Raw genomic sequence first — 16,949 nt, forward strand, 5'->3', positions numbered from 1 at the left:
ACTGTAATTGGGCATCAAAGCCTGTCGCGGCGCAAAAAAATGTATCTTTGTAAATAAATAAATAAAAAAGAAAGAGAGAATTTATTTTTATTTTTTATTACTGTTGACATCCCCAATAAATACAATAAAATAGGAAACAAATAAAAATGACAATACAATTTCATCCTCCATGTCGAATCCGATACTAATTGAACTGCACAATAAGCGTTCAATTCAAATCGAAGCACTTGTTGAACAGGAATTAAATCATTAATCTGATTCAAAGTCTGAAAACCTCCTAACGATTGTTCTGGCTTAAAGCAGTTACTTCCTGACATGGCTTAGGGCTCGGGGTGGGTTCTCACTTCTCACCTGGAGAAGTGCGGCCGTGGTAGTGATCACACACGCCACGGTGTGCGAACCTGACGTGAGTGTGCGTGGCGCGGCGTGACGTGTACGGTGCGGCGCGCGTGTAGTGGTGGCGCAGTAACGTAATGGTAGGTACCTATGCAGCTAATCAACGTGGGAGCTGGGAAGCTCGGTGCGCCTCTTGTAATCCGACCTATTTATACTTCAAAGTGGCTTATTTGTCACTCGGTGGACTACAGTGTAAACACAAATGTGCACACAACTTAATTTCGTTTTTAACAATAAAATCAAAAACTAAAAAACCAAAATAAAAACATTTGATACACTTCTTTTTGACCGATCGGCGCGAATATAAAAATGCCTGTTAGACAGTAAAAGCCATAATTTATTAATATAAATGCAGTGCAAGTGCCCGCGTATTTTAATTAATCCTTTAAGCTTTCACCTGCTAATTACATTGAAATTTCATTGATGACAATTGTCAAAAATCAACGTATAAATCGAATTAAACATAAAAAAAATAAAATATTTTAAGTTTTAACTGTTGAAAATAAATAAATAAAATTTAACTATTAACAACTCTTAGAAATTAAAAAGCAACAAATAATAATAAAAAATAATCAAATAAACTATACTACCTGTCTAATTTTGGAACACTAGCAAATGATTGAATTTCAACCTCATTTAACCCTTAATTCATACCTCCACAAACACAAACACAAAATACTTCATAACATTAAAAAAATATTGCCTCCGCATAGAAAAAAAGTTGACTTAATACACTGTTAAAATTATAAAATATGTTTTGAAGTAAAATTTTAATTTTATATAGATAAAGGAGCAAGTCCGAAATCGGCAGGTAATTGAAAAAAAAGGGTTAAAAACAACGTGTTTTTAATTAATTTACGAAAATTGTTTATTTTTTGCACATTTTATTATTCAAGATGAGTTCATCGAAAGGTTTGTAGACAAGAACTGAATTTCACTCCATTGGAGTTATCAAATTCGCATTTTACAAGAAAAATAGAGAATTCACAATTTCGCCTATGTTTCGACATCGGAATTTCTTCCATTCGTCCACCTGTTGGTTTATCTAAAGTGAAAGAACTGAGATGTTTGTAACGTAGGTGAGGTTAATCTTGGTTATAAATTTCCTCTACTAGACAACGCTTGAAAATAAAACAGTTTTTTATTATTTTTAAACTTGCTAATGATTGCAAAAAAATATTTCGTTTATTTAATGGGAACAAATTATTAATTATTATTAACATTGACGAATAACTTATCGTGATTTAAATAATATTGTAGAAATTTTATTGGTATTGGGTGGCAGATGATTCCACAGTCGAGCCGCATGGAAACTGTATTAGTTTAATTAGAAAGAGAAATTAATTGTGGATGGAAATTAAAGAGGAGCTTTAAAAATAAAAACGAAGAGGTAAACCATGAACTGACAAGCGTTGAAGTTTTTTGAGGAGATATATGGGAGCGTAAGGACTATGTAGTACTGTGAAAAGAAGTGGGAGGGAGTGATAATCTCTCCGCTGTCTTATTTTGTATAATATTCTTCACAACCCTTCCGCTCTAAAATATTTTGCTGAGTATTTCATTTACCTTTCTGATCATGGTCTTTCGCTTCGCTCTTCTCAGGAGAGAACACTTTCCATTTCTCGAAATAGCAAATAATTTTTCAGCTATTCCTTTTCCATCCAAGCTGTAAGACTTTGAAATGAGCTACCTCTTCATATAAAAAATGCACCTTCTTTAGCCACCTTTAAAAAACGCCAAAAACATAAGTGTTAACCCTCAGAATCCTGAATTCTCTGAATTTTCCTGTTTTTTTAAAAATATATTTTTATCCCCTTTTTTTTTCTTTCCTAGGTTCCTTTTTCTTTCTCCATTTTAATCTCATTATCTGATTGCATATTCCTCATCATTCAATATGTAAAACATAATGTATTTCTTTTAAAATAATGTTAATATGTGCAAGCCTTGGGCTATTAATTGAGCATTTTTATGAATATATCTTTTATTTATTTATATTTGGAAAAAAACATCAGTTTTTAGATTTATTCCATACAGAAAATAAGAAAATATACAAACAAAAATTGTGAAAACAGTAAACATAAATTTGCCACTGTGATGTAAGCTATTGATTAAATTCATTACAGGGATCAAAATAAGCAGAATTTAAGAATTCAGAAATTTTAAGCAAGCTGCAAAGAAAATAAGAGTACATATATGCATATATAGTTATAAAAATAAAGAAAATAGTAATAGAAATATAATTAATTTAAGAATAAGAAAAGAAAACAGTTATATAAAAATAAAGTAAAAGGTACAAAATATAATAATTAACATACATACATAATAACTGACAGTGTATAAGTAAACAGGTCAATTGTCCAAATGGAATCTTCTATATTTCATATAGGAGAGATAAAAAATGTCTGCCTGACCGGAGATAACAGTATTGTAACGGTGACATGCTCAAAAGAAAAAGTCGTTGTTCCTTGAGTTAGTCCAAGTTACTGGCAAATATAATGTAGTGTGGAGTCTTGATCTGTTGGGTACAAGATATTCAAAAGAACTTGTAAGTAAAGGGCAGTCGACGACGTTGTTTACAAGTTTAAATAGGAATAATTGATCTGCAATCTTTTATAATCCAGAGTTTGAATTTAATTTGTATTTTATTACATTTATGAATTTCTTCTGTATCATTTCTAGGTTGTTTATATATATTTTATATAGGGGATTCCATATAATTGAAGCATATTTAACTAACTTCTCATATATTTGTGATATAGCAATGTAAATATTTTAATGTTCTTGAAGTCATTAGACATTCGCATTAAAAAAACCAGCAAAGCATTTGCATATATTTATGGTTTTTTTAGTACAAATTTTTGACCAACTCTTCTGTTGACTTGTCAGTTTTTTGTTTGGCTGGAAGGTATTGCTTAAAGCAATAAGTCCGCCGAAGAACCTACGTATTATTTTTTTATTATTAATAAAACATGTAATATTAAAAGTATATACTATTATACTCCCGGGAGTTAGTAAAAAAACTCATTTGGGACCGTACATACATAAAAAAAAATTGTGACAATACATAATATCATACAAAGTTAATACATCCGAAATAGTAAGAAAATATTATAAAAGAAACATAAAACAGAGTACTTTACACCATCTATATAAATTACATTAAAAACTTTCACTATCAAAAAGATTTAAGTAATATTAAAATATAACAACAGAGATGAAGAACATTTTGGAGAAGGTAATACAGAAGTCTAGGCATCTACAGGGCTTGTGACCTGTCAATGGCTGGTTTAAGTGGCCACTTTACACACTGTGTAACATTCACCATTCTGCCCATATTTAAACATCTGTATTCCTTTCAATTCTTTCATCTGTTGATGTTTGTGAAGTTAAAGAGCTGAAACCTTTATTTATGTGGGTGAGATTCAATTTATTGAATTATTTCACCTACATGTTACGCAGTGTGTAAAGTGGAAATTTAATCCAGCCATTGATAGGTCGTAAGCTCTGCAGATGCCTAGACTTCTGTATCACCTTCTCTTAAATGTTCTTCATCTCTGTTATTATATGTTAATATTGACAGCTCAATAATAATAATAGAAGATAATAGATAAAATTTGGACAAACTCAAAATATTGTTGATTTAAGTAATATTTTTTTAATTGCGACACTTCTGGATTTTCTATTCGACTTTTCATGTTTTAGCTCATCGGGCAGTTTTTGAAATTCGGAATGGCCAATATTTTCCAGAGACCTTTTGCCGAACTTTCTACTTGAATCAATTTGTTTCTTTTTTGGGTGATACCCTGTGTGTTGGATTTGTTCCGACGTTTCGGCTACCATTGCAGGAGCCATCTTCAGGGTAAACTGTTTTATAGAAAAAAAGTACGTGTTTAAGTACAAGTAATTTGTACCGTGTCGCAGTCGGCAGTAGGCACATTTCCATTCATTTTTGTAGTATGTAGTGCTGGGAACCATGTTGAGTTTAATTTAAGCCCGTCGTCTCTGTTTATGTTATTCGGGTGTCGGTGTATATCAATTGCCTCTTATATTATTTGTGTACTGTAATTACCGGGTGTATGCAAAATTTTCGGTTCAAAGGCGAAAAAATGTCCGGTGTCTATAAAATGTTCCGCTATTGCAGATTTGTCAGGATGCCCAAGTTTACACGTTCTTTTGTGTTTGTCAATTCTTTTCTTTGCTGTGCGCCCTGTTTTCCCTATGTACACCTTATCACATCCTTGGCAATTTAGTTTGTAAACAGCTTCCGTTTCCAGGGGATTCTTATCTTTTGAGTTCAATAAATGGTTCTTTATTTTTCCCACAGTCCCAAACGTTGTTCCAATATTATGTTTTTTCAGCACCTTGGCTATCTTGTCAGTAACATTCTGTACATATGGTAGGTATGCAGTTCCTCTTGTAATATCTTCTTCCGTGTTCTTTTTTGTAGCTTGCGATTTAATAATGTTGTCAATTTGCTGCTTTTTATATTCATTACGCTCCAACGCATATGTAATTTTGTTGACCTCTTCTTTCTTTTTACTCTTGTTTACAATGTATTTATTAATCCTTGTTTTTGGGCAAGATGACGCCCAGTTTACCCTGAAGATGGTTCCTGCAATAGTAGCCGAAACGTCGGAACAAATCCAACACACACGATATCACCCAAAAACGAAACAAATTGATACCAGTTACCGTGAAAACCTTCGTACTTATTTCTACTTGAAGTTTTTAATTAATAAAAAAAAATTCTAAGCCATTTCAATAACCTACGAAAATCAAATGTGTGGTAATATTTACTCCGCTATTAAAATTCCAATGCCGTCCTCGATACACTACTTGGTGCAGATCGAAAGATTATGCCGGTAAGTGATTCACCATTTCCGGTTAAAATACTTTTTTTTTTCCTTTTTAGTGAGTCTGTAGCGAGATCGAGAATTAGGAATAAGGCGACATTGTCGTGCGTGCAATAATGAGTTTGGCAACAAGATATTTCATGCGCCAGATTTATTCGTCTCATGTTTGCGTATCTTATTTACTTTTGTTTATTCCCATTCGTAGATCTGACAACGTATTCCTGACACTAGAAATCTCGCAAAAAATAAACAAAAATGAATCATTATAATAATGAAAATACGTACATAGTTCTATTCCATTTTTATTTATGTAATATTTATTTTTAGAAAGCTACACAAATAAAATTTGAACACATAGTCATACCTGAGATAATAAACAATAAACACACAAAAATTATTTCAAAAACAAAACATTGTTATAAAATCCAGACGCTTTCCGATGACACTCTATCAACCTGGATGTTTGTTTTAAACAAATATCATTGCCATCCTACGAAACGATGCGATAGACCCAGCATCTCTTATCTCTTTTGGCTACTCATTAAACATCTACTGTCTTTTATGATATAGATTGTTTTGAGTTGCCTGGATTTTTATTTTAAAGAATCTGAAACCTTCACCTCCCCTCGTAGTATAACGATAAATTTTGTTATTTCGCTGAATATCACGTATTTGGGCAATGATTTATTTATAATCATATATACAAGTGGCCGAGTCTCGTCGTTACCGACATCATCAGATTAGTAAACGTATTTTTACTATCATAATTGTAACGTCAAAAAAACGTGTCTATATCCATTTTTAAAAAAAACTTAGTAAATGGACTTATAGTCTTCGGTCGATCCATATAACAATGCAAGGTTCTTTTGCTTGTAAACTATTTTCTAAGCAGAAATAAAGGAGATAGTTAAGTTTGAACTGAATATTATTATAAACAACGACACAAGCACTCATATTAAAAATGACGGCGGCTAGAGATGGCCACGTTTATATTTTAGCGTCACAATTTAAATGCAGTTCCATCGATAAATTTCAGTACCGAAACTCAATCTATTAAAAATAATAAAAAAATTCTATCTGTGGTGAGATTAACTTATACAAGTACCATCGAAACTGTTGAGAAGTGGACAAGGTGTGAAGAATACTTCGTTCTAGGAGGAGAAAAATTTGTAATTTGTATTGTTATTGTCATTGTATTGTTAGGAAGGAAGGTTGCGCAACTCCACTAACCTGCTGATAATGAGGCGTGATGAGTGCTGGAACCCTGATAAACTGGCGGTCGTGAGACGCTGGCACAGTTTGTATGGATCTGGCGGTCAAAAGGACGCAGGCACAGCTTGCTTGAGGAAATATTAGTAATGTATTTTACTCGGTTGATGTAAGATTGTGTACTGACAGTATTATGTTTTTTCCGGCACTCATACGTAGAATTATTGTTACATGGAGTGCGCTAGGAAATGGGAAGAAAGGGTAGGTAGGCATATATTAGGTTGAACGTTGGTCCGAACAATAACTATACAGTTGTTGGACAATTCAATAATATTAATACAAAGCGGGGAAAAGTGATAAATATTTTAACGAACTTGCGTCTCAAAGAAAATCTTACTACCGCATTCATGTATTTCTTTTTATTACCACTTTTATATAGTTTGGCATTGTATATTTGAGGTTTAATTAGTATTATATAATGGAGTTTGTTTATTAAAAAAGTCAAAAAAAATATGTTTAAATAATATAGCTATGTGTATTCCACCGTCCCTTGACTGGTACATTCAATTCAATTCATTTATTTAAAAAATAATATTTACATTACAAACTTAAATTCAAGACGTACATACTATAAAAATGCATAAAAGAGACTCTTGTCAAAGTAGTAGGAGAATCGTGCTCCGGAAAACATCTTTGGATACATGAAACAAATCAACAACCAGAGCGATGTTGTTCAGCATAGGGGTAGCTCAGGTTAGTCATGGATATTGGAATATGAAACATTTTATGCTGACGCTGTCTTAGGTAATTATCAGAAGCATACAAACCGGTGCTCAGCATAATCTTAAGATAATCAACCATACCACGCAACAACCGATAAAAATGTGTAGTCAAATACACATTTCTTCTAGTCTCTAAACTAATCTAGCCAAGCGTACCCTGGAGAAAATCAGAAAAATAGAGCCAAAAACAATACTCTGATTTGAACCTTGAATATAAGACAGGTCAATTTACCTTCATTTGGCAAATGATCTAGGTAGGAATTTGGTATTTCAATTTGGTGCACTATGCACCATCGTGTATGGATAGGGAATGATGATGATGATAAAGGTTATTGATAGATTTCTACATACAATTTAAACTACAGTCACATGCTTACTTACTAAATCAATGAAATTTTTTAGTTATGGTACCAAAATTGTTGTAAACACGTGAAATTACAGAGGTAGCTCCTCAAGATATACATTTAAATTCAATTTTACAACAATCTTAACAAAGTATCACCTATTAGTAGAATGACAAAATATATTAAAATAGTTGATGTATTTATCTTTTCTGGCCCTAAGAGTGTTCTTTGTCCTGGATGAACATATTTAGTTCTTCATAACGAAAGCCATTGTCAGAAAGCGTGTACACGTTTGAATTTTGTCTTAGGGAAGAGACCATTTCACGAGACAGCTGCGAGATATTGCATGAATTTATATACTATTTAAAGTGTTGTTCAGATGTTTGTTGTAATTTATGATTTTTATTTTTGCTATTATTTAATAATGTACACGCTTCCACACTTAATTATGTTGTATCCCAACTCAATGTTCTAAGTTAAAAGAAAAGTGGAAGCATGCACATGATTAAACAATAGCAAAAATAAAAATTAAAAATTATATTATGAACACATATTTCAATAAACATCTGGACAACCCGCTTAGTGGTATATAAATAAATGCAATATCTCGCAGCAGTCTCCTGCAATGGTCTCTTCCCTTAGACAAAATTTTGACTTGTGCACTCTTTTTTTAAAAATGACTTAAGGACCTTGAACACTCTCGGGGCCACAAAAGAGAAATTTTGTAAGTTGTAAAAAATCATAAGTATTTTTGATATTAAATAATTCAAATTACAGGAAAACCTCGTACGAGCATTTTGCCGGGATCTCCTCTTGTAACCGCATAGCCAGAAATGTGTCAACGACTCTTTTTTAAAAAAGTCTAATGTCCAGTACCTTCAAGAATTGAAACAATGTCTCAGGTGGAAAAGTGTGGTGACAACGAAGCATCACTCTAAGTATTGATTTTTGTAAATTTATTAGGGGGTCATGATAGATGCCGTGCAACACCACTATTTCAATAGGTTGCTACTGACTGGAAAAAGAGCAAAATATACAGTTCTGAGAGAGCCAAGGTCCAAGGTGTTCCTAAGAGAGCGGAATAAATGGCACGGCTTTCGTAATCTGGAACCCAGCGATTGGACCCAAACCTCTTATTGAAGATCAATAATTATTCCCACATATTTAATATAATCAACTGGTTTTACAATCTGGCATGAACACTGAGATTTTTTAGAGTTTTATTATTTTGAAATACTTAAAGGATTTTTTTTTTAAATTCCTCGTGGAACTCATTATACCAGTTCCTGAGTTTTAAGACTGGTTCGATAACAGGGCACTTAAAATTACTAACAGTTTAACACTGATTTATTTTAACTGGCATACTTGACGCGTAATCTTACATACACTGGTTTTCCGTTTTGAACTTAACACAAAATTGCTACCAGTTTATAAATTGCAGTACTTTATACACGAAATACCATAAATTAAACGATGATTTTTCATTGTAATAATCATCTACATATGATGAGCAGAAATTATCATGAAAAATAAATATAAATTCTTATGAAATTTTAATCATATCAAATTACTAAATGTTTGTGTATAACCGCTTACCGGTTTTTCTATGTCTACCGGTTTTAAGACGTACTCGTCTCTTTGTCAGGACACCAATTAAACTGACATGCAACAACTATGGTGAAGGTGTGTAATGGGGGATACCAATGAAACTAACATGAAAAAACATTAATTGGGGACACCAATTAAACCTTAATGCAAAAACATTCATTGGTGTCCGCACTACACACGTTCACCATAGTTGTTGCATGTTGGTGTCCTGACGAAGATACGTGTACGTCTTGAAACCGGTAGACAAAGAAAAGTCGGTAAGTGGTTAGATACAAATATTTCGTATCATTTAGTAAAATGATTGACCACAAAGTTAATACTTTAAATATTAATAATACTATACCAAATAACATTGTTTTTAAGATATAATATAGTGAATAAATAGTGTATTTATAAAAACTGGAATTCTGTGATACAGATTATGAAATTTATGTGTTATTAACGTTTAACGTATAGCAAACAGGAAAGTAGCGAGAATCCCCAGCGTCATTTATTGAATTTAAGTCAAATCCTGATATTACTCCTTCGAATAACCTCCAAGTAGAGTTAATAATCTCACACACTGCTCCATTTTCACAGTCTCAGAAGAAATTATGCAAACGATCAGTATGGAAGTGTCTAGAAGCGATTAACCCTAAGCTTCATACTACTCCGGAGAGTGTTACAGCCAACAAAAAGTTTCAATTTACATAAAATGCTAATTTCATCACGTTAAATACTCCAATGGTGCGAAAATATGAACTCGGAGGTTTACGGGTCGGCTTAAGGAAGGGTTGGATGCGTGCTTTGTGACTCAAAAAATATTTGAAACTCACACCTTTTTGTGACATTATGTATTGTACTTAATTACTCGTTAAGAAAGTTTAAAACCGCTTTAATTAACGCTTCCTGTTGTGGTACTTTGGGTAATTCCATTTTGTAGCACATTGCAAGCATTTTGGGGAACGAGATAGTACCATTTACAAGGTCCCAAGTTCGATTCTCAAAATCAAATAATAATTATAGTATACAATGCAAAGCATGCAAATGTATATGTGTATTAAAAATGGCATGATTTGATTTAAATTGAAATTACAATATTTGAGTTTGTCTAAATACATATGTTCAGGGGTCGGCACTTGAAGTGTTACCAATTTAAAATTCTGTAATTTTGTCAATTTCGATTTTCTTGATTTAAATACTTCAGTTTATCGTAAAAAAATTAAATTAAAAAAAAAAACATGTTATTGTTTGATAAAACTACCTTTAGCGCGGATAAAGGCATCGAGTCTGTCCAAGAAGGCTTCACACGCAGCACGAATGTGGGCTAATGGTATTTTGTTCCATTATCGGCGAAGAGCAATCGTTGAGGCGTCGACCGACTCATATTTCTTAGCTGATACTTTAGTTTCTAGAATGGGCCATATGGAAAAGTCAATATGGTTTAATTCTGGGGAATATGAATGCCACTGTTCTGATGAGATGAAGCTGGGAACATTTTCTTGTAAAACACGTTAGGTTTCATGGGAATTATGAGATGGTGCCGAGTCTTGTTATAACGTCCAATAGTTTCTACTAATTTTTTTGCGTGCCCAAGGTAACAACGCATCATTTAAAATCTTCTCACGGTATCTACCGTAAATCAGCAAATCTTTGCTTTTTTTATTTTTTTTATTTTCTAGCTCGCCACCAACGTGCGAGTGTTTTAACACCTTTACTCTTGTTGAGCAAACTACTTTTTGTGCAGGCGTTAAATCTTGCACTTTTCGTATTTTGTAGGGCTTTAATTCTAGTTTATTTTTTTAATGCGCCTCATGCTACGAGCCGACACATTTAGTAACACGTAAAACAATATGATTGGGTAGAATTATTAACAAAATAACACACTAACATGTGTCAAAACATGAGCGCACTGTCATTAGCCGTTTGGTTCTTACAACAGCTTGAAGTTGGTAGCACTTCGAGCGCCTACCCCTGTATGTATGAGAGGTCTGTGAGGTTCGAGATGTGATCAGATGGGAGCGATAGCATTGACGACAGTAGTACATACCAAAATGAACATTTAATGAATTGTACAAGATTCCAAACATAGCTCTGCATGGCACACCAGATGAACAGCGTCTACCAGGGTAAAAACGTTGGTGGGATGGCTGAAATTTATCATCACAAGATGATAATTCTGCAAAAACTGACTACAGAAATTTCATTTAAATTATTTATTGACAACTATTGATGGAATTCCATTGAAATGATGTAATAACTAATATTTACAAATAAGTTATTAATTTAAAAAATACTTGGTACACTTCCACTTATTTATTTTGACCAATTAGCGCTTTCACACTCTAATGGACATCTTCAGACTGGTGAATATTATACAGTATATGGATAATTTATATAAAACTAAATATTATCTTAAGTGTAGGTACATTTAAAAATAAGTTGTATAAATTATCCATACAGGGCTTATGACCTGTCATTGGCTGGTTTAAGTGGCCACTTTACACACTGTGTAACATTCACCATTCTGCCCATATTTGAACATCTATATTCCTTCAATTCTTTCATCTGTTGATGTTTGTGAAGTTAAAGAGCTGAAACCTTTATTTAGGCGGGTGAGATTCGTGTGATCGAATTATTTCACCTATTTACGCCACTTAAACCAGCCAATGACAGGTCATAAGCCCTGTAGATGCCTAGACTTCTATATTACCTTTTCTGAAATGTTCTTCATCTCTATTTTAATATGTTAATGTTATCAGTTCCCCAGGGAGTTGAATCCAGTCCTTGTCTACAAAAATTTGGACAAACTCAAAATATTTTTGGTTATCACATCATGACTACAGAAAGTTGAAGAAAAAGAAAATGTTTATACGAAGTCTTTAAGTTCATAAACATAAACTTTCAAATCCTCTAAATTGCAAAACTTCCCGTACGTATGTATTTAGTGACTTTACATTACGTCACTAAATAAAATAAAATAATTAATCTCGTCAATCAAATGAGCTAGAGTAAAATATTGCATGTTTGGAAATTGCATGATGCCAACTAACTCCCGCTATTAGTGCTGTGTAATTCTTATTGATAATAATTATTGTGCCGTGGAAATAACTGAAATAATTTCACAAATTTCCGATTGTAGATAACGCAGTACAATCAAATTTTACATTACAGCAAAAGTCGTAAAACTATATCGAAATGCAAGTTGTTGGATTGAATTAATTTTCGTAATCGTGTTTTTCCGTTTGTCATAATTTAAATTAAGGATCTCCTGTGATATAACAAGCAAGAAACGTTTCAAAAACATTGGTTAGTGTGGGAAAAATTATTTACATGTATTTTTTTTTAATAATAAAATACCACATACAATTATCAGGGACAGAGAAAGTTTAAAGCGACACAATCAAATGTCTGTAAACTTGCCCCGACTCGCTAGAAAATCCGTGTTGTATCGGGGTACTCATAATGCATTTATAAACATATATACACACATATATTCATATATATTCGCACAAACAAATTTACATTTTATCTTATACATACAAATTAAGATTATACATATCTATGTATAAATAATATATTTTCTATTACATTACCTGTTACATTTTTATTACAATTATACATCTATACTAAAACATATTTTTTACTACCTAGCCCAATTTTATTTAGTAAGACCTACTCTACGCATCTGGGTAGTGTACATTGATTATAACATTTGTTATTGGAAAAGTATATCAAGTGGTGAAGTTAAAATTAATTTTAGTTAATTTTACCTCTCGGTTGGTAAAAAAGTATTGTTTATTAATTGCGATTTTTACTGCAATCTTAAAGAAGACAGCGGAAAATTTGAGAGTAAAATACTTGAATTTATTGAAATTATAGTCAGGTCAATGTGTATTATATTTTAGAACACCTAGGATAAAGATACATATTACAACAGAGATGGAAACTACTTTAGGAAGAAAAGAATATAACTGTCGAGGCATCTACATAGCGTACGATCTGTAATCGGCCGGTTTACGTTATATTAATCTTAATAAATCTCTAGGGGGTTATACCAGTCCTTGTCCTCAAATATCTTAAAAACTCAAAATTAAAATTGAGAAAAATTTAATTCGATATTCAATGTGTGGTCTTACATGAGAGAGATAAACGTTTTGGCTATTTTTTATTAGCGTTTTTTTTATAACCTTACACATAAATATAATGGTATGCAAATAAAGGCTCAGAGAAGTAATAACATATTAATGAAATGGCGGTTATGTATATTGGAATGGTTTAGTTATCCCAAGTCCTAACAAATACAGTATTATAACACCAATTATTACTATGCAGCGTTCTTTGAGAACATGTGAGGTCGCTAATGGGCCGAGCAAATCTGAAGATGTCTGCAGTAGACAGAATTCCTAGAAACATATGGTGATTACTGATCTTCCCTCTCCGGAGCACATTAGCCATATATACGGCTAGAGAGTCTATAGACCGAGAGTCGAGTAGAGAGAGTTAAGTTGAGAGTTGAGAGGAGAGAATTGAAAGGGTGTCAGAGCTTGTAACCAACTTTATACATTACGGAAACTGCTTTCTCGACTAAATTGCTCGGTTCAGACTTTATGTCACTTTTTGTACGTCTCCAGAATGATGTTTTATTTCTTACTCTCAATTATTTGAATAATGTCAAAAATATGTTCAAGAAATAAAAGATGCAAATAAGGAATTGAAAATTTTATTAACAACAATGCGTTAACACGTTGTATCTTATCGTTTTAATTGTACTGGAATTTGGCAGTCTTGTTAATCGAAATGTAGAAAAACACTGTTGATTTAATTTTCCTTTATTTCTCTCACAAATTTAACAGTACAGTAATAGCAAACAGGGCGAAAATGTTGACTGCGAAGATAAGGCATATAAAAGTAGAAGAAACAAAGTCCGTATGCACAGACAGAGTAATAGGGCGTTCTACCCTCTCTGCCTATCCTCTCTGCCTACTCCCGCAAGGGAACGGCGCGAATAACTCTCTCCACTCGTCTAACTAATTGTTTCACTGTTTTTTTAATCCGACTCTGATTTCAATGCGTTCCCCTTTTATATGGGAGAACAATTAGTTTTATTATAGAGCAAATGGCCGGCGTCAATACGCGCTAGTTAAAACATAAGTTGCCTAAACAAACGACATAATTCCAAAATATTAAATAAATAGGTGTTTTCTTTATTAAAATTATGACCGCGCAGCAAATCTAAATATTTAAGAGCTTTCTTATTTATTACACAACAGTCTAAAAATAGTAGGCAAAAGTACATCTTTACAACTCCCAAATTAAAATACAAGTATGAAAAATATGTAAGTATTAATTATATAATACAAAAAATATCCTCGTGTATACGCGATAAGACATCAGAATATTCTAGTAGACCAATAACAAAAATTATATATGTCTAGAAATCTACACATAAAAAAACACACGTATTCTACAAATTAAGGGAAGGAAATAATAATCATATAAAGAAATGTCGGTTATTGATACAATAAATCACATTGTATACAGTTACATAACATATCACAAGACAGCGAAAAATAGACGCCAATCAATTTATTTTTTAAATATATATTTGCATCTGTGCCGCCAGTATACTGCTACTGTAAAATAACAAAGGTACAACAAAGCGAATCATTTTAAACGTAATTTAGTATTGATATAATAACTTATATTTAAATTCAAGGGTCCCATTAAAAATACTTGGTACGCTTCCACTTATTTATTTGACTAATTAGCGCTTTCACCTACATATTTAGACTAGTAATTTTGTAGTTTACATGGCGAGTAAAAAGTTCATTCGAAAGAAAAGTTGCTTCAGATCTACATAATCAAAATAGACTCAACCGGTAGGCGTATTGCCAAACTGTATACTGACAGACAGTTTTAGTCTGTGACGGACTTCTTGTGCACTTTAAAGCCTTCAAAATGCATCATTCGCTGAAGCAAACTGCATTACAGTGCAAAACAAAACATGATATTGCTTATAAAAATATGTATTCATTCGTAAAAAGATATGAAAAAAAAGATTTTAAATTAGTCATGTATTTTTTTAGAATAAGCAGTAAATTTATTTGGTACACTTGCGGGTATATAATATAATTTTATAGTAGTTTTGATTAATCTAACGAAATAATTAAATTCCAAAAAATGTATCAACATTAACCACTTATTCTAAAACACGTTACCTGTCCTAACCTAACAAAACCAAATCAAAACCTTATCTAGCCTTACTTAATCAATGCAGAACCGGAAGTAGTTGTAGCAGTCTGTACTCGTTTATCATTTTCTGTAAAAATAAATTTATATATTTTTTTCCGTGGTTCAAACCGCGCGGTTCCTGCCACGTCTAAACTGTATCTATAGTGCAATGCATTTGGCTACAGAAGGTTATTTCTTTTTAGTTTCCGTACTTGAAATTAAATCAAATCGGATGACTTGAAACATAAAAAAAGTGAAGGAACAACACGTCTGTGATATTGTCATGTATGTGTTATTAATACAGCACCCACGCCGTCTTTCAGTTATGTAATAATATTCCTCAAATAACAAGAGAGAGATAAATATTGTGGTTTAGTGAGGAAAATACGAGAATCCAATATTTTTACAGGAATTAGGATAGTCATTTAATGAGAATATGTTGAGGATTGTATGACGCAGTCACTGCTAATGAAATTCACTTTGACAAACTGCTCAAAGCTTTCTTGCGAACCGCATTCTGAGATACCACACGACACGCGACTATACTCTTACCGAAGTACGTACGAGAATATATTTCTATTAAGTTTTCTGAAAATTTATAAAGTAAATTTCACGTTCTGTTTAGAAAGCGACTTAATATTCATTTTTATTTTAAAATCTCAAAATCTTTAAATATCCATACCGTAAAAGGTAAAGGAGCCTGTTGGAACAATTAAAAAACATTTTTTTTGTATCTATCTACTTACTAATGAAGATTTGCCATTTTTAATAAACTATTTAGGCAGTTTGCATCCAACGAATTTAAACCATGTTTCATTAAGGCAAGGTGATCAGGCCTACACTTCAAATGCCAGTCCAGGGCTGCGATTATGAACGGCTATTTCCTTTAGTATATACTGAGACAGTATAAACTAATATCGATATTTATGTACAAAAGTGTGTTATATTTGTATAAAATTCAAAGTATCTTCGTCGGTAACCGGTAATTGAGCATGTTTTTAAAAATGGAAACATATACTATTTTTCGAAGAGAAAACTAAATTTTAACTAAGTTTTTAAAATTAAAGATAAATTTTTACTTCCCATCAAAATACGTACCCAGGAACCATTAAACCATACATGATATATTAGGTTTAAAAAAACCTTGAAATCAATATTTCACGTCCACCCTACCGGGAATCAAATCCAGGATCTCAAAAAATAACCACTATACTACAAAGCCAACTTATCTTAATTTGATTTCATTCAGGATTTTTACCTGAGAGCAGCTATCGAGTTGAAAATACTCTCCAGGGTTTTGGTTATATTTCACAGACAGAACTGTATTTTTCATCCACCTGCACAAGGACTAAACTTTTTTACAGCCAAAATATCCTCATTCCATGTCCGCTTCCTAGTTGGAGCGTATGGTGTCCACGAAGATCCTCCAGGCATCCTTGTCGGCTGCCAGCTCCAGTGCATCCTCCTAAATCAGGTTCGCGTCCAGTATAAACTGCCGACGAATAGTCAGCAGTGGACGACAAATAATAGGCAAGCTTGGTTAA

The sequence above is a fragment of the Micrasema longulum genome, unplaced genomic scaffold (assembly GCF_059751315.1).
Source record: "Micrasema longulum isolate JH-2025_06_02 unplaced genomic scaffold, ASM5975131v1 h1tg000848l, whole genome shotgun sequence".
NCBI lineage: Eukaryota > Metazoa > Arthropoda > Insecta > Trichoptera > Brachycentridae > Micrasema > Micrasema longulum.